Source organism: Cydia splendana, chromosome Z (genome assembly GCF_910591565.1).
Source record: "Cydia splendana chromosome Z, ilCydSple1.2, whole genome shotgun sequence".
Taxonomy (NCBI): Eukaryota; Metazoa; Arthropoda; class Insecta; order Lepidoptera; family Tortricidae; genus Cydia; species Cydia splendana.
In genome coordinates this window covers 7,336,114-7,348,764 of record NC_085987.1, presented here as the reverse complement: position 1 = coordinate 7,348,764, position 12,651 = coordinate 7,336,114, and the positions used below count along the sequence as shown (strand labels likewise).

Sequence of the window (12,651 nt, the reverse complement as noted above, 5' to 3'; positions counted from 1 at the left end):
TAATAAGAAATCTCAACTGATCTAGTTCTTAAATGAAAAAAAAATTAGGCATTTTTAAGTAATTAGCACGAACGGTAATTAATATAATACAATCGGAGTCATTACTAAAATATTATTCAAGTTTAGATCGCAACAAACTAGCATTTGTAGCAACAATATCCATATTAATTTAGCCAACAAAGTCTATACGATTTCAGTAAATTTCTGTACTGTAATGGATTAGGGTTTGATCAAGTTTTGTCCAAACAAAAGCTAATCCAATTCAGTTCGCATCTGGACCTTATCAGTATAGGCTTTGTAAATTCGCTTCCCGGTCTTGCGATAGCTCTCGCCAGTCACCATGGCCGAGGTTGAGCAGATCTTGAGCAACCCTTGAGCTCCAAAATATCTGAGCATGCACTTTAACTACATTATAATTTATATTGTTCAGATATTTGTGAATACCTCGGCCGTTCCGATATATCTGATGGGGACTGTTCAGCAAGAAGAAAAAATCCTACCTGGTCGAGTCGTATCGTATTACGCGAGAAAACAGTTCCCGAATTGGTTATATCTGTAAAGTCATTAAAGTATAATTACCACACATACACATTATTACGGGCACCATCCCTTGAACTGATATTTTTGGCCCATCTCGGCAGCCCGTTCCCCGGACGAATGGCAATGTTTGCCGAAGCCGTGAAAGTCAATCTGAATAATATAACTCAAAAAGAAATTTAAAATAATAAAATACAAATTATTAACACGATAATCATACGATAATACTAATTTGATTGATAAGTCATTTATGGCAATTAAGTCACTCGTGTGGTTATAAATAGACTAAGGTTGAGGTTGACAGCACTTTTTATTTTACTTCGTGTAATAAAACGCCGCAATAACTGTATACCAACATGACAAACATAAACATTGGGTATGTCTCATCTGTAGCACCACATCAAATAATTTTGTCTGTACCACCACCGAAACGAAACTAACCGAGAGTTGCCGAAAATGGTCGATCATCGTAAAATGAAGATTGTTATGAAATTTTCTTTTGCTTATTGTAAATTAAATACGCATCGAAAGCGATAGTTTTTATGCTCTAGTTCTATTCTCATGTCTAGATAATAGATTTAAACAGTTTTTTCTTATCATACGTGCGTCGTATTCTAGATACGTGTCAAAAACTTTTTTAGAAATTTGTAAGGCGCCATCTCGCTTCTTCGCTCGTTTTTTATCCCGTTTCTCGATTTTATATTTCGTTTTTCGATTTTATATATATGATGATGATGATAAGTAATTAAGTAGGTGCCTATAATAAGATTAATAAGAAACGTTACTATAGTAGTAATTGCAACTTGTATAGAGGATAGTCGGATAAAAACAACACACCGAATGATTTTTTTTAGGATTTCACGTACAGCCACCATCAGATATATCGGAGCGGCCGAAGTATTCAAAAATATCTGAACAAGTACCTAATCTAGCACCTTGACAATAGAGGCGTGATCAGATATTTGTGACCACTCCGGCCGCTCCGATATTTCTGATGGCGACTGTACTTTTTGTTAGACATAGTAGCGACTAGCTAGGTACCTAAATCGGTTCGAATAAACGTTGACATATATCTCGCCTCAGAATAAATTTTCTCTCGTTTGACACAAGACGGAGACGAGACCTAATTGCATCTCCGCCTGATTGCTTTAACGCCATAATAAGATGTGCATATTGTGCATCAGAGTGCACCTTAGCCTATAGCGATCCAATTAAAGTACGGCGCGCGACGAGAGCCAAGCTTAGTCTCACCTTGAATGTTAAACAGGTAATCTGATTAAATTAATATTTGAACCTCCAAGTTTAAAGATGTTTTTAACTAGACTTTATGCAGACTTTACAAACTCGTGTAAAGAATAATAAGGGATTTAATCTCGGTTATATTTATAGACTGAGCAAGAACGAAAACGGAGATGGCAAACGTTACATACTCATTATCATTATAGACATGATGACAAGTTTTTGGACAACGAAAATTCCCTCAACGATTTCTTTCTAATAAAGCATTGTAGCGAGACTCCTCATTTTTTGCATTTACAAAGCTTCGACATTCCGAAAGTAGCTATTATATTGTGAATACCCGTTTGAAGTATTATCGCTACAGTACACAAAGGGCCTATCGCAAAGTCCCAAATCCTTTTCATACGGCTTTAAAATGGACTTTATTTAGGGCTGTACCTGGGCTTATTTGAGTACTAGCTTTTGCCCGCGACTTCCTCTGCGTAGAGTTAGTAAATTGGATAGCTTATTTTTTATCCAATCTGCCTTTTATCGATCCCCCATACAAACTTCCAACCCCCTTTTCACCCCCTTAAAGGGGGATTAGGGGAGAGGGGGGTATGACGGGGTACTTAAGGTTTCAAGTCCTATAAAACTGAAAATGCAACTATTTTTAAGGTTTTGTTATTTTTATTCCGTTCTTTGGTTATTAATATTATATTAGTATTTCATACTCAACACTTAGTAGGAACTCTAGTTTGTTAATAAAATTAAAAAAAATAAAAATATCAAAAGGTCCCTTCCCTCCATCTTGTCCCCGGGTAAGATGGGGTACCCCTATGGGGCAAGATGGGGTTGTAGGAATGATTCATATAAGCAGTATCTTTAGGGCCTAAACAAAACTTCAATTGATGGCTATTGGAATCGTCGTCTAATAACTTCTCACGAACTGGTTTTACTTTTATTTCTCAGTCGTTTGCGGGACAGAAAATGTTTTTGCAGCTAAGATGTACCGATGTAAGATGATCTCCATTATCGTTGTAGTACAGTAGCGAAGAGCTCATTGTGTAGCGAATGACGATAGAGAAATACAAGGTATAGGTGGCAGAATCAGGCGCCGGATTTTGATAAATGAGATATTCATCGATTCGTCTTAATGACGCGGAAACCTCATTAATTTGCTGACCCAAACTCTTAGGCAGCGCGAGACAAAGATTCAAAATTATTTACACAGAGGACACAGGCGCCACGCCTTGCCAACACTTTGCCGCTAAGCTAAATGATATGACGGAACAATATAAGGGGTCATCCATTAATTACATCACACGTTTAGGGGGGGGAGGGGTTTCAAGAAAATGTGACAGGAGGGAGGGGGACTTTGTGACGTCACTTTAATGTATTTAAATTCTTTAATTCGCTGTACAGTTAAATAACAAGTTTTTGGAACAATAATCATTTTTATTCGTGTAATTTTCTTTCCTAATCAGTTTTGGGTTATAAAATTACTAATATTTTTTTTTCAAAAATATTTTGATAAAATATTAATAATAGGTACCTCATTAATGGATAAATATATATGTCGCAGTCAAAAGTGTGAACTGGTCAAAAGAACTTTTAACCGACAAAAACAGGCAAAACTGCTTTTGACTGAGCATGTTGGTCAAAAGTAGTTTTACCTGAAAATCATTGGTTAATAGTAATTGTGACTGTTACTATCAGTCAAAAGTACTCGCAGAAATAGGTAGGTTAGGGTTATTTTTTTTTTGCTACGCCCTAAAAACGAAACTGTTCCCAGATATAGGTAGGTTAGGGTTATTTTTTTTGCTACGCCCTAAAAACGAAACTGCTGCCAGAAATAGGTATGATTTTCAGGTAAAACTACTTTTGACCAACATGCTCAGTCAAAAGCAGTTTTGCCTGTTTTTGTCGATTAAAAGTTCTTTTGACCAGTTCACACTTTTGACTGCAACATATACATACCTACATCTTTATAGGCATTAACCAGCCAAACTCTTATCTTATAATAAATAAATACCTAAGTAATTTTAGTTTTTTTTGTAGGGACTTAATTAATGCCTTTGAGCTTTGATTTTGAATAGAATATGAACGTATCGTCTATCTTCTTTTTGCTTTGGCGCTTTAAAGGGCGCTAACGTTCAGAATAAACGTAATTAAAGTTTTTAAGAGACTATAAAATCAAGTCTCTGGCAACTTATAAACTAAAGTGACGGACTTTTTCCCTCCCCTCTGCCTCGACGAGTATCTATTGGTAAATGTTATAAAACAAAGTCCCCCGCCGTGTCTGTCTGTATGTACCTATGTTCGCGATAAACTTAAAAACCACTGAACCGATTTTCATGCAGTTTTCACCAATCAATAGCGTGATTCTTGAGGAAAGTTTAGGTGTATAATTTGTTAAGGGTAACCCGAGCGAAGCCGGGGCGGGACGCTATATGACGCTATATAAAATTAGTTAGAGAAGACTGAGCTAACTTGACATAAAGTAAACTTGAGAAGTTAAATTCCGGAGCGAGTTAATTTTTTAATTTTATTTAGGAAACAAACAGTCACATACAAATATGTTTAAACTTGTAGATATACAATTAGACCTATAGTTCCAGTGAATTTTGTTTAGGTACATAGTTAGCAAATTCCATAGAATGACACTTTATGGGTATTTATTTTCTTCGAGAGATAAATAATGCAGATAAATTTGAATAAAAAATATTTTAATTGCTTATTGTAATAGATTGTAAAGGTAATAACCGAAATGTTTACAATGCTTAATCCATACGTACTATTAGGAGAGCGGGGAAAGACGGGGTGGCGGGTAAGACGGGGTAGGGGCTTTATTTGGCGATACGACTGACCAACCAGAATCCCGTTAGTGCATGACGATGCGTCGCCATCATGGTAATCAGTTCGCACAGTGACCGTCTAGACAAAAGGTGTCGTTAATTAGTATTATCAAAAAAACGGTTTTTGTCATATTCCTTGTTATTTTAATGTTTTTTTTGGTTTGTGTTTGTTGCCTTAATATCACCAGCACAAATACAGTGTTAATTTATTCCTATGGACTAGCAATCGCGCCAGCAACTAAGGACTTTTTTACAAAAAGAAATATTAAATTTCATCAGCCACAGGAGGGCAAGATGGGGTACATTCCCCCCCCCCCCCCCCCGTAGTTTTAAAGTGATGAAATTGCAGATTTGAATGTATTTATTTCTACTCTCGTAGAATGGTGAAAACGCATGAAAAGAAAGTCAAATAGAGGAGAATGGTCAGCGGAGGACATGAAAAAAGCGGTGGATGGTGTTATAGAAGGGAAGATGCGGTACATCTTAGCTGCAAAAACATTTTCTGTCCCGCAAAAGACTAAGAAATAAAAGTAAAACCAGTTCGTGAGAAGTTATTAGACGACGATTCCAATAGCCATCAATTGAAGTTTTGTTTAGGCCCTAAAGATACTGCTTATATGAATCATTCCTACAACTCCATCTTGCCCCATAGGGGTACCCCATCTTACCCGGGGACAAGATGGAGGGAAGGGACCTTTTGACATTTTTATTTTTTTTAATTTTATTAACGAACTTGAGTTCCTACTAAGCGTTGAGTATGAAAGACTAATATAATATTAATAACCAAAGAAAAGAATAAAAATAACAAAACCTTAAAAATAGTTGCATTTTCAGTTTTATAGGACTTGAAACCTTAAGTACCCCGTCATACCCCCTCTCCCCTAATCCCCCTTTAAGGGGGTGAAAAGGGGGTTGGAAGTTTGTATGGGGGATCGATAAAAGGCAGATTGGATAAAAAATAAGCTATCCAATTTACTAACTCTACGCAGAGGAAGTCGCGGGCAAAAGCTAGTACTCAAATAAGCCCAGGTACAGCCCTAAATAAAGTCCATTTTAAAGCCGTATGAAAAGGATTTGGGACTTTGCGATAGGCCCTTTGTGTACCGTAGCGATAATACTTCAAACGGGTATTCACAATATAATAGCTACTTTCGGAATGTCGAAGCTTTGTAAATGCAAAAAATGAGGAGTCTCGCTACAATGCTTAGAAAGAAATCGTTGAGGGAATTTTCCTTGTCCAAAAACTTGTCATACCTACCTACTGATTTTCCATTATTTTTTTATACTAACTACTCATGTCCTGCGCTAACTCTCCGATTTTTTTTATTAGTCAGTTGTAATACCATACATTACCAACCTCCTGCGTATCCTCATGCCGTCCACCAAATTGTTTTGCTAAGGAAATACGAATCTAGTGTGTACCTATACAAAGAGAATATACTTAATCACTAGGTAACGTATGCGGAGTGAAATTTGGACAAAGTTCAATATTGTTTTAAATAAAAAAACACCATTCTTTTTTAAAATAATTATGTTCTTATAATAATGTAAGTATATATCAAGGCTTAATGTAAAAAATAGTTTACTCCCATGCGCGAGATGCTTTACGGCAGTTCTGTGGTTCTTTGTCCATCGCTGTCGAAAACACAGATGGCGGCATTTTATTCAGCTCTGATTTTATTTTTCGAATCAAACTGTACATTTTTGGGACGAAAATTATTGCAATATACGAGTATTTTTTTGCCCACTTTAGATTTGCCCAAAAATCTTCTATAGGGCGAAGTTGCGGAACATTAGGTGGATTTGATGTCTTCGGTACGTATGGGATGTTTAACTCCGCCATTTTGCTAAGGGTTTTTTTGGAATAATGGCTTGAGGCTAAGTCTGGCCAAAACACTACATTTTCTCCTCTATGACTCGTATTTATGAAATCCCGCACTAATGGCAAACAACGCTCTATGCAGCGGTCGGCGTTCACAGCTAAACCTGACTCAAAGAATACAGGCTTAGACATTCCGCGTCGACTGATGGCAAGCATAGCAAAGCTTTTTTAGGAAATTTTGTATGCTCAACATATTTCACGTTCTCATCGGTTGGACCATTGGTGTTCTCAAAATAGTAATTGCCTTGCCACTCGTTTCCATCTAACGTGAAATATGACTCGTCATCCATAACGCAAGTGACATTGTTTTTAGCGTAAAATATTTCTTTGACTTAACCCTTTATAAGGCCCCATTTATACAGATATGCTACGTGAAAGTTAAATACACTACCATGTTTCTAATGCACTGGGGAACACATCTACGCCAAAAAAAAAACGAAATCATTAAGAAAAACATGTGGTCAATATATGCACTCAGCCTGTTAGTGCACTTGAGTTTTCAGATGATCTGTTTCCAATACCCCTATTCATTGACATTGACATAACAAACATAAGGTGCTCTGTACAGACTGGCGTTTAATTGACTACATACGGTAAATCGAACATTATTGTGTATCTTGTAGTGGGTAGGATTAATATACGAATATCACTGAAAAAATTATAAGCTCTTGCAATTCACGATGGAGCGTGGATTTATCAAAATTAGACCTTGTCATCATACCAATAAGAGTCTCGCTACTCGCCATCGTGAATTGCAAGAGCTATAATTCAAATTATTAGATACAGCGACGTGTATATTTTTAATAGTATAATGGAAACAATGACGATAGCTTGCTTCCCTTGACAGGCATAGTGCATAAATTGACCACATACTATAGATTAATTAATTACACAAAAATTAAATATTGACCGAAAAAGTATGAACGAGGAAAGAAAGCCTGATATATTCGCTATATAATACCATTATAGTTAAATAATAAAGAGGATGTTCTTCTCCGTAAATGTTTATTAACTAAGTGGTTTCCAAATCGTCTCTGCCTTATAAAGGGTTAATTTACACAGCCGTACTTTCTGAGTGATTTCTTGGTTTTCAGAGACAGCGGGCTTAACTTTTCTACATCGCTTATCGATGCCCATGTCTTAAAGATATTTTGTAACAGTTTTGCCGTCAGTTTTAAATTTTCTTCCGAGCTCTCTATAAGATTTTGCGACACGGCCGGCCGTAATTTTCTTTAATCGAGCTCTCTCAGAAACCTTGCTCAAGCTGGAATAGTTTCCAGAACCAGGCTTTCTAGCAGTGGTTTTCTTCAAGGCAAAGGACGCCTATTACGGACGCCTATTAAGGACGAATATTGTAAATAGTGCTTCGACTCTCACCCATTTGCACAAAATGTTCCACCACCTTTGATTTCGGCCATAGGGGATGGCTACTATAGAAATTACATACTGTTTGACGACGGCGTTCTTGTTGATTTACCATAATTACAAAATTAAACACCCAATCTTTATGAGACTTACCAAACTGATTGTCAGATATATTGGCTTTACATTGACAAGACATATTTTTTATTTAGATTTTTGTGTTTTTATATTTTATATATACAAACTCCGCATACGTTACGTTTGTGTGTATAGTCCCCGTTAAAACACGTTTTCACTAGTTAAAACTAGTTTTTCTTAGAGTCTGTGCGGAAAGAGAAGAGTCGTGGGATTTGAGGGCGCGCCAGTGCTATTTTATGTTTTTTGCTATGCTGACAACACTGGTCACGTGATTATAATACGACACTAAAGGTCATGATACTTGAATCCCTTTTGTTCCGGTTTTTTACCACGGCTTACTAAACGGAGCCTGGTGGTGGTGTCGGCTCATTTACTCGTCGGCTAATCAGAGGATTGAGTTGACGAGCGCAGGCACAAGTTTTCATTTTAAAACACATTCTTGTTTTTATGTCTCAGATACTAAAAAGTGACAAAACTGCTAAAACTAGTTAAGAATCTGCCTAATACAACTGTAATTTTAGTACGAAACAAGATAGAGTCTCATTTATGTACTGCCTAATCTGTGCAGTACTACAGTTATTTTTATACAAAACCGGGTAGATCGGGTAGAAATTGGGCAATAGAACTGTAATTTTACTATCTGGGATATATTTCACCCATTGTAAACTTGACTTGTAATGTATGTGTACATTATTAATAATAAATATGAATATGAATAAAAATAGTGCATAAGTAGGTAGGCCTTATTGGGATATGTCCGGTTCTCTCATCTCACAATATTTTACTTTGCCGAAAAGTCACTGCTAAATATGAAATATAATTTCGTAACTAACAGAACCTAGTTAACGAACTTACAAATAAAGAAATATTTTATTAGAAAAAGTTTTATTCAGAACCTAGTAAACAAACTTACAAATAAAGAAATATTTTATTAGAAAAAGTTTTATTCTTTGTAATCGAAGTCTGAATTAAAATATTCAATGTCACTTATGTTTGAGCTAGCTTCAGAACAACCAGGGACACTCATAGAACTATCTTCATCTGAACTGGATGTGCTTGAATCCGGCACGTAGATTACGAATTCTTGCATATCACCTACTTAGCGGTGTTTTATTCGAGATACCGTAGGTACTTTTACACAATCCTGAAATAAAAATTACATATAAATGCATAAAATGGCAAGTATCAAGACTATTTGTCAGTTATTTTAAAGATCATGAATGACCTGCATATTTATGAAAATTAATATATTTTGAATGAATATACTTACCGATTATGTACCGTAGACAAGTTACTTAGGGGGCTTATTAAATAGGTAATTATTTAATATTAAATACAACATCAATACCCGTGAATAGCGGAAACACGTTCCGCGACATTTTGTAAGTCGATAGTCGGCTTTTAGCCGTTTTCTTCCCGCTGACAAAACCGAACAATGTTAAAAATAATTTTCCTTGTGGTTTTATGTACGGTTTTATCGTGTTTTGAAAATATTTTATACATAAAACTTGCGGTTTCTGTTAATAAAAATATACAATGACAGAAGTTTGTTTACTTTTTACAAGACAGGTGTCAAAGGTTTGATTGCCATATAAAATTTAAAATGTTAGTTCCCGTTTCTGCCACGACTCTTCTCTTTCCGCACAGACTCTAAGGGTTTATGGTAGTGAACTTCCTTGCTTTGCTCAAAACAGCTCAAGTAAAAAGTGCGCGCACTTAGACAAATGCTTCGTAAACGTTGAAAAGGGACAATGTAATTACTATAAGTAGGCACAGTCGACCACAAAACTAAGTATACGTTTACTTCCCTATTACTGTAGACCAGCGGTCGGTAACCTGCGGCCCGCGGGCCGCATGCGGCTCGCGAATCTGTCACTTGCGGCCCGAGAGGCGCCTTGGCTATTTATTTTGTATGTAATAGTGACAAACGACTATGTCTCATAAAGTCATAAATATTAACAAAGTACGACCCGCGTCACCTCCGTTAACTACTATGTGGCCCTTGGCTGCTAAAAGGTTGCCGACCGCTGCTGTAGACTAAGGTGCAAACGTATCTTTAGCTGATTAATTAGGGGAGAGCGGGGTCCAATGGATCCCTTTTTATTATACCATGCACTTGAACTTCGAATTGTATCGTTTTCTTATCTAAACATAAAGTATCTGTATCTATATATAAATAAGTCTTAAGCCCAATAACAAAAATTGCTGTAAAGAAGCTTAGGAATAAGTATGTATGTAGGTATGTATAAACTCTTTATTGTACAAAACACAAAATACAAATTTATGGCACAGGATAGGCAGTACAAAGGCGAACTTATCCCTTTAAGGGATTTATTCCAGGTAACATAAAAAAATGGGGCTTTAAAAAAAAGAGAAGCAAGATGTTCTCCGGGGTCTTCCGGGTGCTACATTGATCCCGATGACGGCTAACTAGAGTGTCACGGCTAAAGTCCCGACTTTAGCCGTTAAAATATGTTCATTATGATTTTTTAAGGTTTTTTCATCATGTATTTTCGTCATGTAGTTTAGAATAAAAGGCATCTCTTTGGGTGAAGACGTATACTTATATTAGTGGTGTGTTTTCAATAGATTTACTCAAATGTTGCCTGTGATCTACTGTACCCCACTGTCCCCTACTAGCCCAGTTTTCTTGTTTGGACGGTGTTTAATCAAACAGCCATTGTTCCACGCCACGGTCTCAGTGGACGCAGCGACGATAAAAAGAAAAAACCGGGCAAGTGCGAGTCGGACTCGCGCACGAAGGGTTCCGTGCCATAATGCAAAAAACGGCAAAAAAAAACGGTCACCCATCCAAGTACTGACCCCGCCCGACGTTGCTTAACTTCGGTCAAAAATCACGTTTGTTGTATGGGAGCCCCACTTAAATCTTTATTTTATTTTGTTTTTAGTATTTGTTGTTATAGCGGCAACAGAAATAAATCATCTGTGAAAATTTCAACTGTCTAGCTATCACGGTTCGTGAGATACAGCCTGGTGACAGACGGACGGACGGACGGACGGACGGACGGACAGCGGAGTCTTAGTAATAGGGTCCCGTTTTACCCTTTGGGTACGGAACCCCAAAAATACCTACCCGACGACACTCCACACCAGGAGGGAAAAAATCGTTCACAGCACGTGTAGAGGCACTGCCCTATATTTTACAAGACTAGTATTTACGATGACAGTTTACTACGGATGTTTCTGCGCCAGTTGAATGTTCAAACCACAGGAATACTTATAATTAGGAGGCTAAGGGTCAGTTGCACCAACCACATTTAGCAGACTGATCAACGTTACGCAGCAGTCAACTATGAAACTTCCCATACAATAACATTTAGTGAACGCTTTAACGGTGACAGAAGGTTTGGTGCAACCAACCCTTAGGACCTCTCATAATATGGCAGAAAGGGGATAAGTACACGTACAGTGAAAATTTAAATTGGAAAAGTGAAGCCTCAAGTATTTATTCTATCAGTCTACACATAAACAGGATGGGAAACATAGTCTCACATCGTATTATTAGCACTAGACGATAACATGGCCAATTTATATATTTTCTTCATTTACAATTATTTCTGGTCCATTTTTAATTACGTAGTTTAGTAGTACTTAAAAAAGGCCCCGATCATTGGATAGTTTACCCTGGATACTACACAAAAATCCAAAAAGAATACGTTAAAGGTACAATTTTGCGATAACGCAAACTACCTACCCTGGCACAGTCCTGTTATATTTTAATGCACAATCTGCGGCGCAATCGGTACAGTCGACGTCAAAGATATGATTAGTTTTGCACCTTATTCCTTACTAATATAATAAGCCCTTTAAACTCTCGCGTTTTGTACACATATTTAATTACACAAACGGGTCTACCGCGATATAATTTCATTGTTTTTACCTTTAATTCCGTCCCAACAAATGTCAAAAATGTAAAAAATGTAAGTCTTTCCGTGACCACAGCTGGTGCAACTCAGCTGAAACGTCGGAATTAAAGGTAAAAACAATGAAATTATATCGCGGTAGACCCGTTTGTGTAATTAAATAAATATAATAAGCCCCAAAAATGTAAACTATGACGTGGACTGCACATAAAAGTAGTGGTGTAGTGGATGTCTTAAATTCAAAAACAATAAAACAAATAATTCGTAAAACTAGAATTAATTTTAATCGCATCTAACAAGTTATTCTTAAGCGGAATCCTATAAAAACTCAATCCTTAATTTTAAATAATCACTTAAACAATTCATACGCATGCATTTCGCAGATTAAAAAAAATATGTATAATAATAATCTTAGTATGATCGAAAATGCACATATCAACTGTGATTGCTTAGTACTAAAACGAAATACGGCATAACGTAAAAGGTACTCTCAAACTGTCGGTATCTTATTATGTAATTTATTCACAAGTCCGCGGTTCTGATCACCACACGACGCCGCGGATGCACAGATCACTGTCTGCTGATTGACGATTTGGCCTGAGAACAAAAAAAAGAATCGGTTACTTACTACAACTGTAACTGTGCGAAGTGCTTGGTGGGGGAAATACAAGCGATGGCAACTACAGGATGGTAAAACAGAGAAAATTTTGTGGGACAAAATTTTCATACTAGGTAAAGTAGGTAATTGAAAATTGTCCACACTCATACATGG

At 36.7% G+C, this 12,651-nt stretch overlaps 1 protein-coding gene across 1 annotated transcript in view; it reads right to left on the bottom strand.

The window, feature by feature from the left end:
- Positions 1 to 12,140: 12,140 nt before the first annotated feature.
- Positions 12,141 to 12,651, bottom strand: part of LOC134804292 (WD repeat-containing protein 5) — a 46,778-nt gene continuing 46,267 nt past the window's right edge. Inside the window, exon 8 of the mRNA XM_063777294.1 lies at positions 12,141 to 12,476. The gene's annotated coding sequence lies outside the window, so the exon portion shown is untranslated. The remainder of the gene's footprint in view (positions 12,477 to 12,651) is intronic.